The sequence below is a fragment of the Sorex fumeus genome, unplaced genomic scaffold, assembly GCF_029834395.1.
Source record: "Sorex fumeus unplaced genomic scaffold, SorFum_2.1 ptg000128l, whole genome shotgun sequence".
In the NCBI taxonomy this organism is placed as follows: Eukaryota; Metazoa; Chordata; class Mammalia; order Eulipotyphla; family Soricidae; genus Sorex; species Sorex fumeus.
The window spans coordinates 42,771,686-42,792,517 of NW_026606185.1; the positions used below are offsets into that span (position 1 = coordinate 42,771,686).

General features: G+C 37.6%; 1 pseudogene; it reads left to right on the top strand.

Annotated features, from left to right (window-relative positions):
• Positions 1 to 18,810: 18,810 nt before the first annotated feature.
• LOC130045531 (nucleophosmin-like) lies at positions 18,811 to 19,941 on the top strand (annotated as a pseudogene).
• The last annotated feature ends 891 nt before the right edge of the window (positions 19,942 to 20,832 follow it).

Consider the following 20,832-nt stretch of genomic DNA (forward strand, 5'->3'; position numbering starts at 1 on the left):
ATAGAGTTTTTTTATTCTATGACTTACCTGGGTTCAATCTCCAGCATCCCACATGGTCCCCTGAGCACTGCCAGGAGTAATTCGTGAGTGCAGTGCCAGGAGTAACCCCTGAGCATTGCTGTATGTGACCCAAAAAAGCAAAAAATAAATAAATAAACTAAATAAAAAAGTCATATCTGATGAAATTCTCCCATAAGTACTCTATACACATACATGTAATAATTGTTAGAATGCTATACTGTAGAGATGGATAGACTTCTTATCATCACCTGATAACTCTTACATAAGTCTCGTTCTTTCACTGTAGAGATATTATTTTCATTATTCTTTATTTAATTTGGATCTTCGTAAAAGCTTCTTTTTTTTCCAAACAGAGGGTGTATATACAAGTCATTCCTTCTCTCAGAAATGATCCTGCAAGATTTTGAGGAGTTTAATCTCATTTAATTTAATTTAGTCTCCTGGGTCACCTTTAGACTTACCCCTTTCCTACCAAGCCACTCCTATATTATTACTTATAAGCATTAAACAGTTCTTTCATGTTTTATTTAAAACTAGCACATGTTGCATTCAAATTAGTCACAATTAATTTAATAAGCTTGTTTGGAGGTTCTAGCAGAGGAGCGCAGCTACTCGTATACCCTCGACCGAAGACCGGTCCGTCTCTATTGGGGAAGGCTGTCCTCTTCGACCGAGCGCGCAGCTTCGGGAGGGACGCACATGGAGCGGTGAGGGAGGAAGGGGACAGATCAGCCAGATCAGCCGAATCAACCCTGGCGATCAATGGGGTGACAGATGTCGCAGCCAGATCACCCTCACTGGAGCAATAGCACAGCGGGTAGGGCGCTCGCCTTATAAGCTGCCAACATGGCCGACCCGAGTTCGATTCCTCCACCCCTCTCAGAGAGCCCGGCAAGCTACCGAGAGTATTCGATATGCCAGACACAGTAACAACAAAGTCTCCAATGGAGACGTTACTGGGCCCGCTCGAGCAAATCGACGATCAACGGGAGGGCCTTTACCTTTACCTTTACCTTAATTTAATAAGCAAACCAGAGCTTGGAAGGACATGAGCAAAAATTAGTTCTTGGGCATGGCTGGTGTTTCCTTAAGCAACAATCTCCTATACAGCTAATTTATCTATTTGTTTCCTATTATTTTCATAAATTTAAGAAATGTTCATTTTTTTTCTGCTCCTTGACAGAATTGCGTTTTCACATTTTAATATATATATTTCTATAGTTAGTTTAAAGGGACATCGTTATTTCTGTCAATGTTGATGCCCTATGAATTGGCTTCCCAAGTATATTCTCTCTCTCTTTCTCTCTCTCTCTCCCTCTCTCTCTCTCATTTTAAGAGAGAGGCCACATCAAGCATCTTTGGGAGGTGGAGAGGATCAACAGGTCCAGGGAAAAAGCTCAGTTGGGCATTACAGGCCTGATAAGCTTGGTGTTTGACCCAGTAACATGAGAAATCTTGAGGTGCCAACAATTCAAATTAGTGCTACACATAAGCCAGGCACATACTCTAACTCTTGACCTATTTTTCATATGATATTTAAATATATACATATATATTTGCATGAGGTGATAACCATCTAAAAGCAGAGTATAACAGAATTTATCTTAAACTAGAGAGTATGGTGGATAAGAAACTTGCCTTGCATGTGGCTTAACTAGGTTCAATATATAGAGAATATATGTATATATAATATATGTATACATAATGTATATATATTCTTTAGTTTTCCATTCACATTGCCATATATATCTAGGAACATCACTGCTTTTATGACCCATGAAGTGCAGTTGGGGACATTTAGAAAGGTTTTTTCCCAAATGTATTCCCTTACTGGTATATTTATGTGGAAATTAAATTTTCATCAAGAAAATTCTGCTTTAAAATATATGATTATAGAAAATCTGTGACCATTATCCTAGGTAGTCTGTAGTGAAAGTATCTAGTTAAAAGTGTATTGCCAAATGTATAGTTGAAGTGACATCTGCACTTGTTTGTTCATTGCAGCACTCTTTATAATAGCCAGAAACTGGAAGAAACCTGAATGCCCAAGAACAGATGACTGGTTAAAGAAACTTTGGTACATCTACACAATGGAGTACTATGTAGCTGTTAGAAAAGATGAAGTCATGAAATTTACATACAAGTGGTACAATATGGAAAGTATCATGCTAAGCGAAATGAGTCAGAAAGAGAGGGATAGACATAGAAAGATTGCATTCATCTGGGGGATATAAAGTAACAAAGTATGAGATTAATACCCAAGAATAGCTGAGATCAGCACCAGGAGGATTACTCCATAACTTAGAGGCCAGCCGGGTATCCTAGAGGAAAGGGCACTTCAGATAGAGAAGGGAGCACCAAATAAAGGATGTTTGGAGGATCCTCCCAGGAGGGGAGATGCATGTTGAAAGTAGACTATGGACTGAACATGTTTGCCACTCAATGCCTCTTTTGCAGACCACAATACCCAAAAGGAGAGAGAGAACACAGGGGATTACCCTGCCACAGAGACAGGGGGGGATGGGGGGATGGGGGTGGGAGGGATATTATCCATGGTGGTGGAAAATGGGCACTGGTGGAGGGATGGGTATCTGATCATTGTATAATTGAAACCAAAGCACAAAAAATTGTAAATCTACAACTTTAAAAAAAATAAAATAAAATAAAGGGAAAAAAAACCAACAGTAGATGTACAAATGAACAAGTATGTAATGAAAGCAGAACATTAATAAACATTAATAAGTTAAAAAAAATTTTAAAAAATAAATAAATCTTAAACATTTTGGTGAAAAAAAAAGTGTATTGCCCTACTTCTTGAGTGATACTATATATTTAGCTCATTGTTTTATCTTTGACTTTCAATATTACAATATCCAGGTTATTCTTATGAAGGCACACAATTTATGAACTTAGTGTGAGTCACATCTCTCTCATAATATTTTGTTTGTTTTTATTCTGCTCTACAACTGGCGATGCTGGTGGGATTTTTCCAAGCTAGGTTCTGTGTTGTTGATCTTGGTGGTGTCATTCAATGGAAGATGAGGTGACAAGAATTGAACTCAGGCTTCCAGAGTGAAAAGCATGCATTGCACTCTCTTGAACTATATCTCTTACCCTTTCAATATTTTTATATAAAGTGCATTCCCTATATGGAAAATCTTTGGTTAGCATGTTGGTAAGGGTGAAAGTCTCTTTATAAGCCCAGCAGAAATGAAAATGAAGTCTTTATGTACCTTTCTTGCTTCAATTTCTGATCAGTTACACTTTCATTGATGGTGTAAACTCATCAGCAAATCAGGCACTGTTGTTGAATAACAGATGGTAATGAGTAGTATAACAGGTGATCTTAAAATTAATAATTTTGAAACTTGTTTTACTTGCATAGTAGTATCTTTAAATAGATATGAGATTGATTTAGATCTTCATAGACATCTGATGATTTCTCATTATGTTACATAATGAGAATATGTGCTACATTTAGTTCTTATGCTTTCTTTTCCTTTTCTTTCTCTTTTATTTTATTTTTGCCTTTTTTGAGGGGGAAGGGATCACATCCGACAATGCTAAAGGATTCTTCCTTTCTCTGCACTCATTAATTACTACTGACAGTGCTCTGAGTACCATATGGGATGCTGGGGGTGGAACTCAGTCGGTCACATGCAGGGCAAACACTCTTTCCATTGTACTATTGCTCCAGCCCTACTTTATTTTTTATATATGGATATAAGCTGTCTGCCCCATTACAAATTGTTCTTTAAGAGGAATATTTGCAATTAACAAGCTAGTGTGTCCATATGGGTACCTAGGAGATGTTGTTAGTTGTACTATTAGTATCTTCTTTAAATAACTTTTCGTTATTATGTCTGTATTGATACTCTCTTACAATCATAACACATTGCTTACAGGACTTCCCAAGCACCTTTTTGCATGTCTTTTTTATTTTGATAATTGAGCACTTTTTATTTCCTCATATTACAGTTCCCATATACTATCCCCCATGTAGATTGCAATCATTTTGAAAAGGGGAAGGATGACAGATTTCTTTCATAACTCATAATATCATGGGCAATACCTTAATATTAAAGATGCTTCAAAAGATTTGCTGAAATGTACGGAAATGAATTCAAGTGAGAAATGACACATACATTGCTCTCAACCCATTGTTGAACCCTCTTTTATTCCTACCTATGCAGGCTCTGCACCTGGTCTGGTACCCATCTCTGCAAACACATTTGCCATTGGTTAGGTGATTGTGCCACTCTGCAAGAACAGAAAGAACTTTTTTTATTCACATGCTTGGTACAACAGGCTCTCCTATTCAGAAGTGGAATAAATTTCCAAGTATGATTGCTTTTGAAGAGGAAACTTACTGTAAGAAAAGCTAGAGTTTGCTCCTGCTTTCACTGCATTTTTTTAATCATCACCATTTGCCCCTCCAGTGCGTCCTCCCATTTCTGAACCCAAGCTCATGATTTTGATGCGCCATCATGGCTAAATACAGTATATCATTTCAGCAGGCTCTTCACATTGTGTTATTGTTAATGATGCTTTTTATTTACCAGAACCATAGGCAATATGATATTACTCTTATTCACTGAGCCTAGCAGGAGACTTTTAAAAAGTGTAATGCATTTGCTCTAATGTCTCAGATCAGGTGGATCTGGCCTGGAAAAACTCCAAGTTGTATAATTACATTTCACTACCTATAATTTCCACCACCCCTTTGAAAGCTTGCACTATTCTTCTCCTTTCATACTCTACACATGTGTGGTGTTTGCTGAACACTCTATTATAAAGAAAAGAAAATCAGCAGTCTTACCCTCTAGGATGGGAAAAAAGAATCACCAAAAAATGGTGAGGTCAAAATGAATACTTTTAAAATTATTTCATCATTTTTTATCTTTATTTCTCCCTGTCCTTTTGAAATCAGTTTCTTTTTACACACTTCTCCTGATTCTTCTCTCCCTACAGATAACTAATATTTTCATGCTACTGTGGTTTTTCAAATAATGAAAGGAGGTTATTAGCTATTTGATAATTTTGTCACAGATATTTGAACTTTAAAGATAGCTACTGGAAGTGGAAAGGCAACACACACACACACACACACACACACACACACACACACACAAAGATTTCCAAAGGCAGACATTTCAAATAGATATTCTTTTAGAAATGATATACCCAGAAGCCATAAAAACAACACATATACTACATCTTCTGCTTTGTGCCTACATACACAAACATTCGGCTTTTGAAGATACAGAGAATTACCAGTCTACATTTTATTTTCTCTAATAGGTTACATTAGCATACAGGACACTCTGCACTTAACATATGGCACAGTGAAGGAGTATGTTTTTAGTAGGAGAAACCTCAGCATGAACCCACTTTGTGTGTGTCTATGTGTGTGTATGTGTGTGTGTGTGTGTGTGTGTAAAAGCACCTGAGGTCAATGTATAAAGGTAAATGGTTAAACTGAATAATACTGTTGTGTAAAAGTGATCTGACCCTTAATAAGACGCATAAAATAGAAAGACTAACTTGCAATCCTGAGTTGCTGAATTATTAGAGCAGAGTATATTGGTATCATAATTATTTGAAGGAATAACTTAAACAGAAACTCTTTCTGGAGTGTGAACTATGCACTACAGTTGCATTTCACATAGATGTGTTTGTTTAAACAATCCCATGTTCTGATTCCCTTCTTATATCTCCCTTTCACTTCAGGACTGAGGTGCTCAAAATAATCCCAGTAGCCATGTCAGCCATCCAAATGTCTGGTTCAATGCAATGCTTAAAGTCACATGTGGTTCAGTATCTCGGCAATTGCTCAGCTGACAATGAGAGTCGACATCACTGTAGTGCTGGAGCCTGGCATTTATTTATGGAACATTAATTCAGTCCATAATATTATAGCTGTCAAAGTCAACTAATGTAGATTTTATTTTATATGTTTTCTCCTTTGCTCTTCCTAATATGCTTTGATTTTGTTGATTCTATGTAGGTTTATGGGGCAAATTTGCTGTAGATCACACTAAATCACCTTTCTTTTATTTTACTTATGTTACAGGCAAGCACATGCAACTTTTATCTAGAAGTTATCTGAGGCAAGGCTGAACAGATTCATAGGTTTCTCTGCTGCACTAAATTCAGGGCAGGGCCAAGGTGACACTTAAGGGAATTGGTCACATACCACTTCACATCTGGAACTGATAGTGGTGAACAGAAGCAACTCTCTCTCTCTCTCTCTCTCTCTCTCTCTCTCTCTCTCTCTCTCTGTGTGTGTGTGTGTCTCTCTCTCTCTGTCTCTCCCTTCCCCCTCTCTCTTCCCCTTTTATTTCTTTACTTCTCTCTGAATATCTAGAATGGAATCACATTTTTTGAAGTAGTTGATATTTTAAATTTCAAAAGTGTGATGCTTTAGATGCTGTCCAGACAGAGCAAAGAGGAGAGCCAAGGATGGCTTTTATTCTGTAAAGAAAACTGAGTGGTGATGAAACATTATTGTTAAAAATTAAGGTGGCAGGGGCTGGAGCTATAGCACAGTGGGTAGGGCATTTGCCTTCCATACAGCCGACCCGGGTTCAATTCCCAGCATCCCATATGGTCCCCTGAGCACTCCCAGTGGTAATTCTTGAGTGCAGAGCCAGGAGTAACCCCAGAGCATTGCCAGATGTGACTCCCAAACAAAAAAAAATAAGGTAGCAAATGAAATATTGGAACAGATAATTTTGCAAGAACATTGCTTTTTGGTGAAATGCAGATAATTTCTAACCTTAAAATCTTGTTCAGTGGTAGAAGACTGCTAAGTGGAACTCTGGAGGAGGTTACAAGCTATCCACTGCAGATTCTTTACCAAGTAATCCATTGACTCAATGCAAGGGCAAAATGACTCTGTACCAAGGATAACCTTCCAACCCCAGAGATTCTGAAAACCTCCAGGCCTACATCAGGAGATGTTCAGGAGACCATCTGGTGATGGCAATCCAGCCCAGGCCTTGCGCATGGTAAGCTTGTGCCTTTTCAGCTCTATTCTCTCCTGGTTTTAACTGGTATCTTTTAAGCCTGACTTATTTTTCTTCTTATATCTTGTGGAGTGTCAATATGTCCTAAGTGTCTGAATTATTTAAAGAGTCATATTATTTTTCAAATCAAGTAAAGTGCATTTGTGGTTCCTTCTTAGAAAATAAACCTGTTTTCAGTTGTGGTTGCGTTGGGCTTCACAGTAAGCAGTAATTGAGCAAAGCTATGTATTCATCAAGTTGTAACCTTTGGAAATGTGTTTCAGAGTTCTGGAATCATAGTTTTTTTTTTATCACTTACTCTTGAATCCTGAATGATTTTGATTTGCCTTTACATGTTTGTATTTAGCTGAAGATATTAACAGCATAATCCTTGGTTATCTATCCCTTGACTTTGTCATAGTGACAGAGTTTAAGAAAAAAATCTTTGCAGGGGAAAGACAGACTGTTGCAATGCTAAAAGAGAAGGAAGGAATTAGGGAATTTAGAAGAGAGTGGGTCAAGAAAGACATCTCCTGCTAGTGGTTTGCTTCACTGAACTTCCTTCATGAATCTCCATGTTTCAGGAAACAGGACTAAGTATCACAAACATAAACTAATTTCCAGGGAGGACAAGCTGAGGGAGCGCTGACATTCAAAGATAGGTTCTTGCTTTGACTGCTTTTGAAATAGCTGAATTGAGCCAATGATAACCCACAACTAGCCTACTAAATGAGAAAACTGTTGCTGTCCTTCAAAATTAAATTAAAAAAAGAAGACTATTAAGAAGATTGTTATTTCTTGTTTATTGAATGAACTAAATAAGTTAGAAACATATTTATATACACTCAGACAAAGGAGTCAGCTTCAATGGCTTAATGATACATTTGCAAACATAAAAAAAATTAAATGAATATTATTTCACTTCAAAGGGTATGATACTAATGAACCGTGCTCATCTGTGACTCAAGAGAATTATAATTCCTTATATAGGTAAATCATTTAAAAAGAGTTCACCTTTGAGATTTCTAGTTCTCTACATGCTGTGTTTTCTCAAACTTTGAGTTATTTGTTATCTTTTTAAAAATTCAACTTGTGCTTGAGGCTATATTTTAGTTTTTGGTTTTTCTTTAGTGCCAAACATGGGAGTTTTCCATTGTTGGGATTCAACGGTGATGTGTTGACCAATTGTTTTAAATTTTATCCTCAAGCTACTCTTGAGCCTCATAAATCTCTTTGATCGAAAATTGATCATATTAAATACAAAAAAAGAAAGAGAGAATGGACAGTGTACCCCTTTGTGTCCTCCCTTAGTCATTGTCCTTGCATCAAATTACAAAGATTTATTTCTTTTAATCAGGCCTGATAAAACAATCCCTCTAACCAGTTAACCTTTTAAGTTTTTTTTTTCCTTATTTCTGACAATTTGTCTTTCACTGTTTTTTAAAGTTGTTCAGAAAGTCAAGCAATGCAATGGGGTACTCTAGTAGATGTAATTTAAAAGTTCACATTTATTAGCAATATGAAGAATACACTCGATCTTTTCCCACCAAATTCTAAACACCTACACATGAGCATGTGCAAATGCATGTGTGTGTGTCCATGTATGTTCTGACTGAGCACATATGAAAACACATATTCACTTAGAGTCTGCCAAATAGATGAACATCAATTCTGAAATGTCTATCAATGAGCACATATTTATGCATTTGTAATTCTTAAATCTTAAATTCTAAGCACCTAATACCTACGAACTGCTTTGTTGAGCAGGTAGGAGATGAGGGTAGAAGGACTGGAGGAATTTCTCAAGGACAGGAAGAGAAAAGTGATAAGGATCGGAAATATGTTAGAGTATTTCCTTTGTTTACCTAAGCTGTTTTTTTTTTTAAAAAAAAAAAAAGCTTAGCGCTGTTTCGTTAATAGCACAGCGGTAGGGCGTTTGCCTTGCATGCAGCCAACATGGCCAACCCGAGTTCGATTCCTCCGCCCCTCTCGGAGAGCCCGGCAAGCTACCGAGAGTATCTCGCCTGCACGGCAGGGCCTGGCAAGCTCCCCGTGACGTATTCGATATGCCAAACACAGTAACAACAAAGTCTCCAATGGAGACGTTACTGGGTCCGCTCGAGCAAATCGATGATCAACGGGAGGGCCTTTTCTTTACTTTAATTTTTTTTTTTGAGAGGGCTGGAGTGGGGGAAATACCCAACAGTAATCTGGGTGTACTCCTATTTCTCTGTTCAAAAATGCCTCTGTGCAAAACTCGGGGAACCATTAGGTATGCTAGGGGTTGAACCTGGGTTGAGCGTGGGTCAGGGCAAATGTCCTACCTTCTGTACTAACTGACTCCATTAAATAAATCTCATACAAATTACATAGGCTGGAGCCATAGCACAGCAGGTAGTGCATTTGCTTTGCATGTGGCTGACCCAGGCGACCTGGGTTCAATTCCTCCACCCCTCTTGGAGAGCCCAACAAGCTACATAGAGTATCTCACCCACACGGCAAGCTACCTGTGATGTAATCGATATGCCAAACACAGTAACAACAAGTCTTACAATGGAGACGTTACTGGACCCCCTCGAGCAAATCTATGAACAACGGGAGGACAGTGCTACAGTGCTACAAAATATTTAATAGGTTAAATATTTAAAATTGTTTTTGGAATTTATGAAGGACAAATGTTATTATATTTCATATATATATATATTTCACTTTTTTTTTCATCCAGCACACCAAAGCAGGTTCTCACATTGCAAGCTATCTGCTAAACCACTGAACTACATCTCTGGCCCCAAATTTAAATTTCTTATGTATTAGTAATAATAATAAATACAATAAATATAATAAAAAATACTGTGAAGATAGAAGCACACTTTCTGATTTCACAACTATTTTCAGGAATAGTGCAATATGTTTTTTTTATCATCTTCTGAAAATGACTTCAATCTAATTTTTCATATTAGGTGTCTTGGCTCTAAAATTTTAAATAAACTGAATTCTAGCTGCATGTTGTAGATTTAAATGTATTTAATTTTCAAATATCACAGTCCTTGCCTAATTGACAATATTATCACTCTGAAACATTCCTGACTGGTTTTCTCTTTGTTTTAAGGTCAGATATTTTCATTGGGAATTCGGAACCTTTTGAGAATAAAAGAGTGAGAGTCAAACTAAGGCACATTCTCTTTCTTAACAACAGCAAAACTCCAAGAAGATGCTCATCAAATGATTGTGAGACTTGAAAACATTCAAAAGTCATCATCTTATGTGATGTGTGGAATAATTAAATGCAACATCAGCATGACATCAGTGGTAGATAATTTTCAGCCGTAAAATGCCATTCTCTCGCATTAACTTGAAGATTGTTGGAGGGTTTTGTCTCCATTTCACCAGACAGAGTACAAAACATTGTGACATGCTTAATATTTCTTCCGCCAAGATGTCCACTCCGATTCCTCACCCTTTACAGAGTTGTTGATTTCATCCTGCATTTAGCTGCCAAAAAAGCGATTGCGTGTGCAGCACCAGTAACAAAGTGAAAATGAATTATGCATCAGAAGAAACTGCATTTGAGTCAAAAAACTTAGACTTCAGCATCTTCAAATTACAATATGATTTAAGAAGGAATACATTTAAGGAGATAGCAATGGACTGAGGTGAAGGGGTCAGCATTGGCCCGGTTTAATATAATTTAGCTTTCAATTATTTATTTTTTAAAGAGCTACTAAGCACACTGAATCTCTTTAATGGCAATGTCAAAAGTATGGAGACTGGAGAAAAGCCATGAATAATAGTGACAGATTGTTATGCATGGTAATGTTATAGGGCCTGCTGCAAACCGAAGCGTTCACCAGAGTCAGGAGCGCAAACAAGGAGCAGCCTGCTATGAAAGCGAGGAACATGGCTCCCTTCTCTGAGCTGTGAGCATGACTGGACTCCACTTCCTCTGAGATCTAACCAGCTTTGTCACAAAGTCCATTAAGCTCATCTGTCCCCAAGAATTCTGCACTCTTTTTTGTCAATGGCAGCGTATAATTGTTTGTTTAAATTGTCTACTTTTAATTTTATTGACAAGAAAATTGATTCTGTAAAATGTGCTCACACATTCTTTGAGCAATCAAGCAAACCAAACTTAGACTAGAAGTGTGACAAGTGCCCTCAAGGACAGGAGGCAATAATGTGCCTTGCCTTCAGGAAACCAGTTATCAAAGGAAAAGTTGTAATTTAATAGGAAAACATGTAGTGAGTAAATGTATTAAAAATATATGACATAGAAATTTTAAAGGGCCAACAAAACTTGAAACTATTAATACAGAAGATGAAGGGAAAGGGGGTGGTAAAGTAGAAGTTCTTAATCTAAGATTAGAGATACCACATTTATGTTCTGGTTGAGGCAGATATTGGACTAGGGGACTCTGCCTCTCATGAGGAAATAATCTCTTGCACAGGCACTGCAAATTTAGCAGTTAGTGCAATCTGTTAGTCTTAAAAATTCTGTTTTGTTATGTACAAGCAAGATCACCTCCCCTTTTTCTCTTTGAAGAAACTCCCCTAAGTCAACCTTTCATCTTCAGGATTGTGTACAATAGTGATATTGTTGGACACCAACTATCCATGAGGATGGAGACATATTGGGAAGAACTGAACAGCTCAGAAGACAAAATTCTATTGGTGCTAAAGCATACCTTGTCAATAAAGACTGTGGTCTTAAGTCTCTAAGGCTTTCAAACCATTTTTCTTGCTCTACCTTGGGAGTTAAGCAAATTAACTCTCAGCTTTCTGCTTCCCTTGCTATTGACTTGCAAAAAGCAACTTTGAGAAGAAACTCTCCTAGAAGCTGTTTCTCCCATAGAGCTATTCACTTCTCCCAAGACCACTTCTCACTTGGAAGAAATACATCAAATGATGGTCATTCTTCCACAGTTACAGAGTCTTTTGTGTTCTGGGAATATCTTGACCTTTACGCACATTTCTTATCATGTTTGAATCATTTGCCCCACTAGCTCAATCTTCCTGGTGTAGTATCAGGTGACAAAGGTAGTGTCATATGGGGTGTAGAAGGCAGTGTTATGTGGAAAACCAGCAGAACAGGGAACAAGAAGGGCAGATTTCTAGTCTTGGCTCTTATATGTTTATTTAGACAGTTTAGAACTTTGTTTATTCAACTTTTATGTGAACAGCTTGGTTAAATCAGTAGTTTGAAAGCGCACATATATTCTATCCTTTTCGTAATGGATTTTTTTAAACGATTTTCATTCATAAATCTCTAAGTACCGAGCAGAAAAAAACAGATCTCTATTGGTTGGGAAAGCAATAGGAGTATAAGAGCAGAGCAGAAATTACCCTCAATTTCTCTGTTTTACTTTCCATTGAACAAATAACCACATTAACACCACACAGATTAAAAGAAAATGAATTTAAATTTTGATTACATACTTATGAAGAACACGCATGGATATAGACTCTCAAACAAATGGGACAAAATGAGAACATATACAATATGGAGAAGGTGACTTACAATTAAGACTGAATATCCCCTCTGCTAGTTTTTGTTTCTTTTACAAACAGCATTCCTTACCAAAAAAAATTCTAATTCTGAGTAATAATCCTAATCCTCATTTTTCAAGGTAGTTAAGTGGAGATTAAAAGTATGGTGTGAACTTGCAGGGCTGCTTTTGGACTCGAGTATAAATTCTTCATGTGCCTATGTGATGTGTCACAGAAGGCCTGTTTTGATTGTGTTAGGAAGGCATTTCCTTCAGGAACCCTTGGTGTCTAGTTGCCTTGCCAATGATTGCTGTATTCCATGACTTCTCTGCAATTCCAGTCCTACAATCTCCGGAAGGGCTTGATCTCCAAAGTTCCTTCCCTGTCTAAATTTCTCAGATTTTCTGTCATTTTATAAAACATTTTATTCTTAACTATTACTATCTTAAACTTCTACCACAATCTGTACAGTCCCCCTCCCAATCAAATCTGGAACTAAAAAGAGCTAAAACTAAAGGCATTTAAAGCATACAATTTCTCAGAAGAGGAGACTAATTTGTTCCCAACTGCATATCAAAGTGTTTCTCAGTGATTGTCTAACCTTATCATTCTAGCACCAGTTTGTGGCTGTTCAGGTTCCTCAGGCGGAAGAGGTAGAACTGAATAGAGCATGTCTAAGTCCTAACAGACAGCTCAGGAGAAGATGGATTTACTCCTACTACCAGAGGAAGATACAGTAATAGTTCTTTATTTGATTTGATTTTGTACTCCTGTTTTGAGGAAGAGAATGCATTTTAAGAATGTACAATCGGATATTTCTGTGTCCTGTGGAAAGTTTGCAAGGCATATGATTCTGAGATGACTTTGCTGGTGCATTATGAAAACATGAAGATACAAAATGACAGTGGAATGTCATTTCAAGTTAGGAATCCAGAGTTTTGAAATCTACTCAGGGTAAATTTTGAGTAAGATGAAAATTAAGTAAAATAAAATAATTCATGAAAGCATGGACAAAAGTAATTCTTGTTTGATACCTACATGAACATAAATACACACACACGCACACACACACGCATATATATATATATATATATATATACATATATATATATATATACACATTTAGATCAATTGGCACCCTGAATACTAATTCAAGGTAATTAGAGTATATGATAAAGAAAAAGTGAGGGGGTAAAAAAGACACTTTAATTTAGAAAGGGCATTAGGAAAAAAGAAATGAGAAGCAAAGCTAGGTACTTTATCAATGGAGATCTAATGTTTTCTAGATTTGCTGTTTAGGCTCCTCCAAGGTTCTGTATGGAGCTTAACATTTACTATTTTGTTGTTTCCTTGTCAGTTGTACCTTTATTTCCAGCTGTTAAGAGTTAACTATCATCATCCTTAAGTTTATTAGGGGGGTTGAAGCGCAGTGAAGAACAACAATATGAGCAAATACACGATAAGTGCTTCCATGCTGATGCTTTGGCATTTATAAATCTCAGGTAGTAAAAGAACAGAAATTTTAATTTTAACTAACAAATCAAGAAAGAGCTACCTGTTAATGAGTTGGCTAGTTATTATATGGTACTTCCTTGCCCCTGCCTTTTCAGAGAGTAAGTGAAAAAACTAAACCTTAATTGTGACTTAGTGAAAGACAGAGGCAATAAAGCAAGAGAACTGCGGTCGAGTTCATACAACATTGATGCTTGTTAGTCAGTGTGTGAACAAATGAGAAAGTACCTTCATCTTAATCAATTAATCAATTTTTAAGATCCAATATAGCTTGTCAAGAAGTTTTAATAAGAATTAGAGCTCTTTACTGGGTTGGTGGGTCCGGATAATATTCTCCATGAAGCTCTTCATTCCTACGCTTCCTTTCCTCCTCCACAGAGTGACTCACTTAACATAATTATGAGTCATCTGATTGATGCTGACATAAGGAGGGGGGGATGCAAAGATTCATACTGAGTGATTATAATGTGATTTAAAAAGTAGCAAAATATATGACAGGCTATCACTTGAGTAATCTATGTTCCTTGTATAGGAGTGCTCTGGCTACCTTAATCTAAGGGAGGAAAAGATGAAGAGGTATCCAAGAGGAGAATTCCATCTTGTTTTTTAATGAATTCCATCTTGTTTTTTAATGGAAAATTTAGTTAAAAAGTGATATATTTGTACAGAGATGGAGATTCCTCCTCCTTTGTCATGTGAATATTGAGGCTGATATCCAGATATAGTGAACACCTATTGTATTATTAAGGAACTGGCCAACTATGGGATTTGGAGGATCAGCATGTAGTATACCATATACCCTCTCACGGCGATAGAGGCTATCCACCAATGTCTTCAATGTTCAACTCTTTTTTTTTCTAATTTTATTATTATTATTATTTTTCAATGTTCAACTCTTTTAACACCTTTTTGTTTAGCCGCTCATGTAGGTATATTTCTGTGGGTTATAGGATCCTCAGACATAGAAATCTCCATGTCTTAGAGAGCAACTCAATTACTGTTTCTCTTCTACACCTTATTGCTCTGCCTCTCTGATGTTCTACTGCTTAGCTCTCTTGGTGTGTGTCATGTGCCACTAAATTTTTGCTGGTTTCCAAGTTACTGTTTTCCACTTACTTGTTGGTTTTTGGTCTCTGGTCTCCTTTCAAAGTCTGAGCTATCAGTTGAGCTGAATACTTTTCTTTTTATGGTAGGTCCATGGGATCTGCTTGCCAATGTCATTTGCAAAACCAGCCCCTGAGCCTGATTTCCTATGCAGTGGTTTATGTTTGAAATGTATTACCTAATTTCCCCCACTTTAGCATTTTTGTTATGTGACTGACCAAAACCTTATCAGTGAGATTTCAAATGACCAATTGGAATGTCTAGGTCACTTGTCTTCCAGTTCCAACACCCCCATGCCTTCCATCACAATCACAAAAATCCTGTTATTCGTCAATTGCCTCGAGCAGGCCCCAGTAACGTTTCCTTCATCCTAGCCCTGAGATTATATTCAAGGCTCTTTAGGAGAATGAGACCCATCATTGTTACTGGTATTTGGCAAATTGGGTACGCCACGGGGAGTTTGCCAGACTCTGCTGTGTGGGCAGGCTACATTCGGTAACCTGCCAGTTTGTCCAAAGTAGGAATGAGATAATAAGATGTCATAATAAGATGTCGCTCCCCCAGGGACACCTTCCTTCCATGACAGTACCAAATATTTGTGCATGGTATTTGGTACAAAGTTACAGGAATCGACTTATTAGAACAAAAATTTCTGCATACTATTATAAAAGTCTTCAATGTGACCACATAATTGGAAAAGGGAGTGTTCCCTTAATTCCTAAGCAGATACCCTCTCTTGGCGTATAAAGCTAAGCTCCAAATAGAGCCAACCATGACTAAAGTTGTTAAAGAATCATAATCTCCTAAAGTTTCTGTGACAATTTTCTGTACTTGTTAACTAAACCAGTGGCATTGTCACAGTCTGCCCTGAACAAAGCATCCTAACCCTATTAAAATGTAAACCAAATATCATAAAACCTGAGATTGTTTCAACTTCTTCCACCTCTCTGGGTCCTTTCTTAGGAAGTAAGCACAGTAGCTGTGATTCTTTACGTGGACAGGGGGATGGAAGAATATGTAAACTTTCACGATGAGACAAAATCCCGTGAAATCAAATCCAGTAATGGAGACCAATGAATTTATACCTGCTCAGGCTCTCCCAAACTCCACCCCCAACATCACACCTCTAACCCTCCCCCCTCCCCAGCGGCAATAAACACACTGAAGAATATAGGTCAGCCTCTCATTGTTCCTTGTATTTAGCATTTAGTTTAAAAGACCTTGCCCCAGGGAAGGTGAGCAGGCAGGGATTTGAGAACTTGCTATCTTCCTCTCCTCTACATGCCGTGAAAATAAGCCTTTTCCCCTTTCCCCCCCAAACATATACTCCTTTGCTGTGTTGGACGTAAGAGGTGACAAAATTTCATTACCAAAGTGAACAAAATATATATTAGATTTTGTCTTTTGGATATCCTTTTCTTCTTGTGATGATACAAAGAAAAGATGTTAAAATAGTGAGGGACATTAATGTTCAATGAATAGAGCCCTTTCAATTACAGATCTTAATAATGTGCCCTACAAAACTATGAAAGTTCTTTTGAAAATTATCTGTGATTTACTCTAAAAAAATCAAGTAAAGGACCTCCCGTTGATCATCGATTTGCTCGAGCGGGCCCAGTAATGTCTCCATTGGAGACTTTGTTGTTACTGTGTCTGGCATATCGAATACGTCACGGGGAGCTTGCCAGGCTCTGCCGTGCGGGTGAGATACTCTCGGTAGCTTGCCGGGCTCTCCGAGAGGGGTGGAGGAATCGAACTCGGGTCGGCCATGTTGGCTGCGTGCAAGGCAAATGCCCTACCGCTGTGCTATCGCTCCAGCCCATAAAAAAGAATCAAGAGATTAAAAAAAAAAAGGAATGCCTATTATGGATGGAGCCCTTCTCAGGGTCACAGAAATAGGAGGGAAAAGAAATACATTGATTAAAGCTACAAGGTACTCATCTTTCCTGTATCTGCATGGTATCTTTATCAAGGGTCAGAGGATTCCAGCAGTAGAACTTCCCACTGTAATACTATTGACCTAGTAGAACTGGGCAAAGCTCTGAAATTTAACTGGTGGGAAAGGGATTGTCATGCCATTACAACATTGGGAAGTTCCGATCTTTATTGGTCCTTGGGAAATATACTTCAAGGAGTAGGATGGCCATTGTTCTTTTACTTTTTGCTTCATTCTAGGACTGTTTCATCAGCATATTTTTTCAGAAGTATCTTGAATGTAGATGGCTCCTTCTGCTGAGCTAGTCAAAGTGCTTTACATACATTATCTCACATTTGTCCTCCTCTAATCCTCTGGGTTTGATATTTGATAGGTGTCAAAGTGATGCTTTTTTTTTCCCATTTCTTTTCTTTTCATGTTTCTTTTTTTTTTTCCTTCTTTTTTTTTTTTAATTTAAGGGACAACCAAGGGCTACTCAACTGCAGGGACTGATTTCCTAAGACAGCATTACTACTATGGAATTCCCTATAATTGAGGGAGAAAAGGAAAAATTCTTGTTTGACTAATATGGCTATTTTTTGCTAGTTACCTCCTTAGCTTTTCTAGACCTGAAAAGTGAAAAGGTCAACTCTTTGTGGACTGTACTATTTATGAAATGTCACTGTCACTGTTCTCCCGTTGTTCATCAATTTGCTCGAGCGGGCCCAGTAATGTCTCCATTGGAGACTTTGTTATTACTGTGTTTGGCATATCGAATACATCACGGGTAGCTTGCCAGGCTCTGCCATGTTATGAAATGTAAACAAAAGTTATTAGCTTGTCTCAGTTATGACTAAGAATATTCCTCTTTTCCATCATGGATACTATGAAGCAGAACGTCAGTATCCAAGAAACACACACAGACACACACACACAGACACACAGACACATACACACAGACACACATACACACATGCACAGACATAGAACTTTTGGTGAAAATAAGAAATGATAGAATAATGGAGCCTGTAGATTATCTGCTATATTGCTACAAGTTTAGTCTAATCTCACTAACAGATCTTATTTGGGTAATATTTAAGTATAATGAAATGATAACACTCTCCTATTAAAAATTCCTTGGCATCAGAGAGTGTACAACTGGACCAAAACCAGCACATTACCCTCAAGCAAATACATTCATTTATATAATGTAGATTTCTATAAATCAATGAAGTAAATACAAGTTGCTACAGGGTATTATTCCTGGTACTTTCTATATTAAGAAATAATGAATTTTGCCAATTTTTTCTTAATGTAAGAATAATACAAGTAAATTGAAAATAACTATGGAATTCCAAAAAAAGAAGAAAATAAATGTTAAAAAATGATTTGCTCACATCCAAAGATAACCACTCCTATTATTTTGAAGCACTTTACAGTAACTTTTAGCAAATCATACCTTGGTGGTAGTTGTTAGATCTCTTTTAGTTTTCTGTAACATGGACAAGTGAGGTAAAAATACTCTAGAAGAGAAATTTGTCTACCTAAATTCTAACTCTGGCTTAAATAGCAACTACTTGGAAGTCTCAACAAACCCTTTAATCACAGCTAACTCCTTACTTTATTAACTTTTCTATATCACAATTCTTCATTTCTATGAGAGTCTAATTTCAAAATCTTTGTGTAGACTTTTATTGTTTAGTTTTGAATCAGGTAACTAAAAAAATAGCTTACATTTGATTTTACAAACTGTTTTCTAAATTCAAAATGAATCTGTAAGAATTTGGGGGGGGAATACTGAATAATAAATTCAACCAGAAAGCCTATGTTTCCTTCCCCTGGTGAGATTCCGTCCTGTTCAGCGCTCCTCCGCTGCAGCAGCCGCGTGTCTCCGCTGACCCTCTCCACTGCGCCCCTGCGTGCCACCATCCCACAGAAGATTCGATGGACATGGACGTGAGCCCCCTGAAGCTCCAGAACTACCTTTTCGCTTGTGAGGTAAAGGCAGAGACAGATTATCATTTTAAAGTGGATAATGATGAAAATGAGCACCAGCTGTCTTTGAGAATGGCCAGTTTGGGGGCTGGTGCCAAGGAAGAGCTGCCGCACGTTGTTTATACAGAAGCCACAAATTAGGAAAGCAGTCCCATTAAAGTGACACTGGCAACTTTGAAAATTTCCGTGCAGCCAACGGTTTCCCTTGGGGGCTTTGAGATCACCCCACCGGTGGTTCTGCCCTTGAAGTGCAGTTGCGGGCCTGTGCACATCTCTGGGTAGCACTTGATCGCCGTAGAGGAAGATGCAGTGTCAAAAAATGACAAGGACAACGATGTGAAGCTCTTAGCATATCTGGAAAGCGTTCTGCTGCTGGGGGCTGCAGCAAGGTGCCACAGAAAAAGGATGAAGACGATGATGACGACGACGATGATGACGATTTTGATGAGGACGATGACTTGGATGATGAGGAAGCGGAGGAAAAAGCTCCAGTCAAGAAATCTATACGAGGTACTCCAACCGAAAGTGCGCAAAAGTCAAACCAGAATGGAAAAGACTCAAAACCATCAACACCAAGATCAAAAGATCAAGAATTTTTCAAAAAACAGAAGAAAACTCCTAAGACGCCAAAAGGACCCAGTTCGGTAGAAGACATAAAGGCAAAAAATGCAAGCAAGTATAGTAAAAGATGGTTCTCTTCCTAAAGTGGAAGCCAAATTCATCAATTACGTGAAGAACTGTTTCTGGATGACTGACCAGGAGGCTATTCAAGATCTCTGGCAGTAGAGGAAGTCTCTTTAAGAAAATAGTTTAAACAATTTGTCAAAAAATTTTCCGTCTTATTTCATTTCTCTAACAGTTGATATCTGGCTGTCCTTTTTATAATGCAGAGTGAGAACTTTCTTTGCCTGTCTGATAAACGCTATCCAGGTTCCATTGCCAAGAATGTGTTGTGCAGAATGCCTGTTTAGTTTTTAAAGATGAAACTCCACCCTTTTGCTTGGTTTTAAGTATGAATGGAATGCTCTGATAGGACATGGTAGTAGAGGTAGTCAGACAGATGGGAGTGGTGGGGAGATGAAAATGTACATGTGAAATAAACTCAGTATTTTAATAATAAAAAGAAGGTCTATGTTTTATCTGTAACAAAATTGCTGGCATTTCTGCTAGATGCCTTTTATATATCTTCATTTACATTGTTCTCTGTGTAGTATTTTGATTTAAAATCTGCTTTGTAAAATTTTGCTTTAGTCTAAAATTGTTGAGGTTTACATAGTCTAATATTTCAAAAATTATTTCTGTATAATAAATTTTAAGTTTCTGTTTATAGTTATATAAGAAAATATATAGTAGCTATTTATGGGAATATTTACTTCCTTTCTCCAGGAATAACTGACCAATATTTTTTTATGTTTTAACTCTGTATTAATTACTATAAATTGAAATTACTGTTACAGCCAGTTGCCAGAATAAAATTTAGAAAATTCTATTGTAAATTGTATAATAATGTTTAATTAAAGTAGTAGCACTGTAACACTGTCCTCTCGTTGTTCATCAACTTGCTCGAACGGGCACCAGTAACATCTCCATTGTGAGACTTGTTGTTACTGCTTTTGGCATATCGGATATGTCAGGAGGAGCTTGCAAGACTTTGCCCTGTGGGTGGATTACTCTCGGTAGCTTGCTGGGCTCTCCAAGAGGGGCGGAGGAATCGAACCCAGGTTGGCTGCCTGCAAGGCAAACGCCCTACATGCTATGCTATCAAAGTAAACACATTTTAAACGTATGAGATCA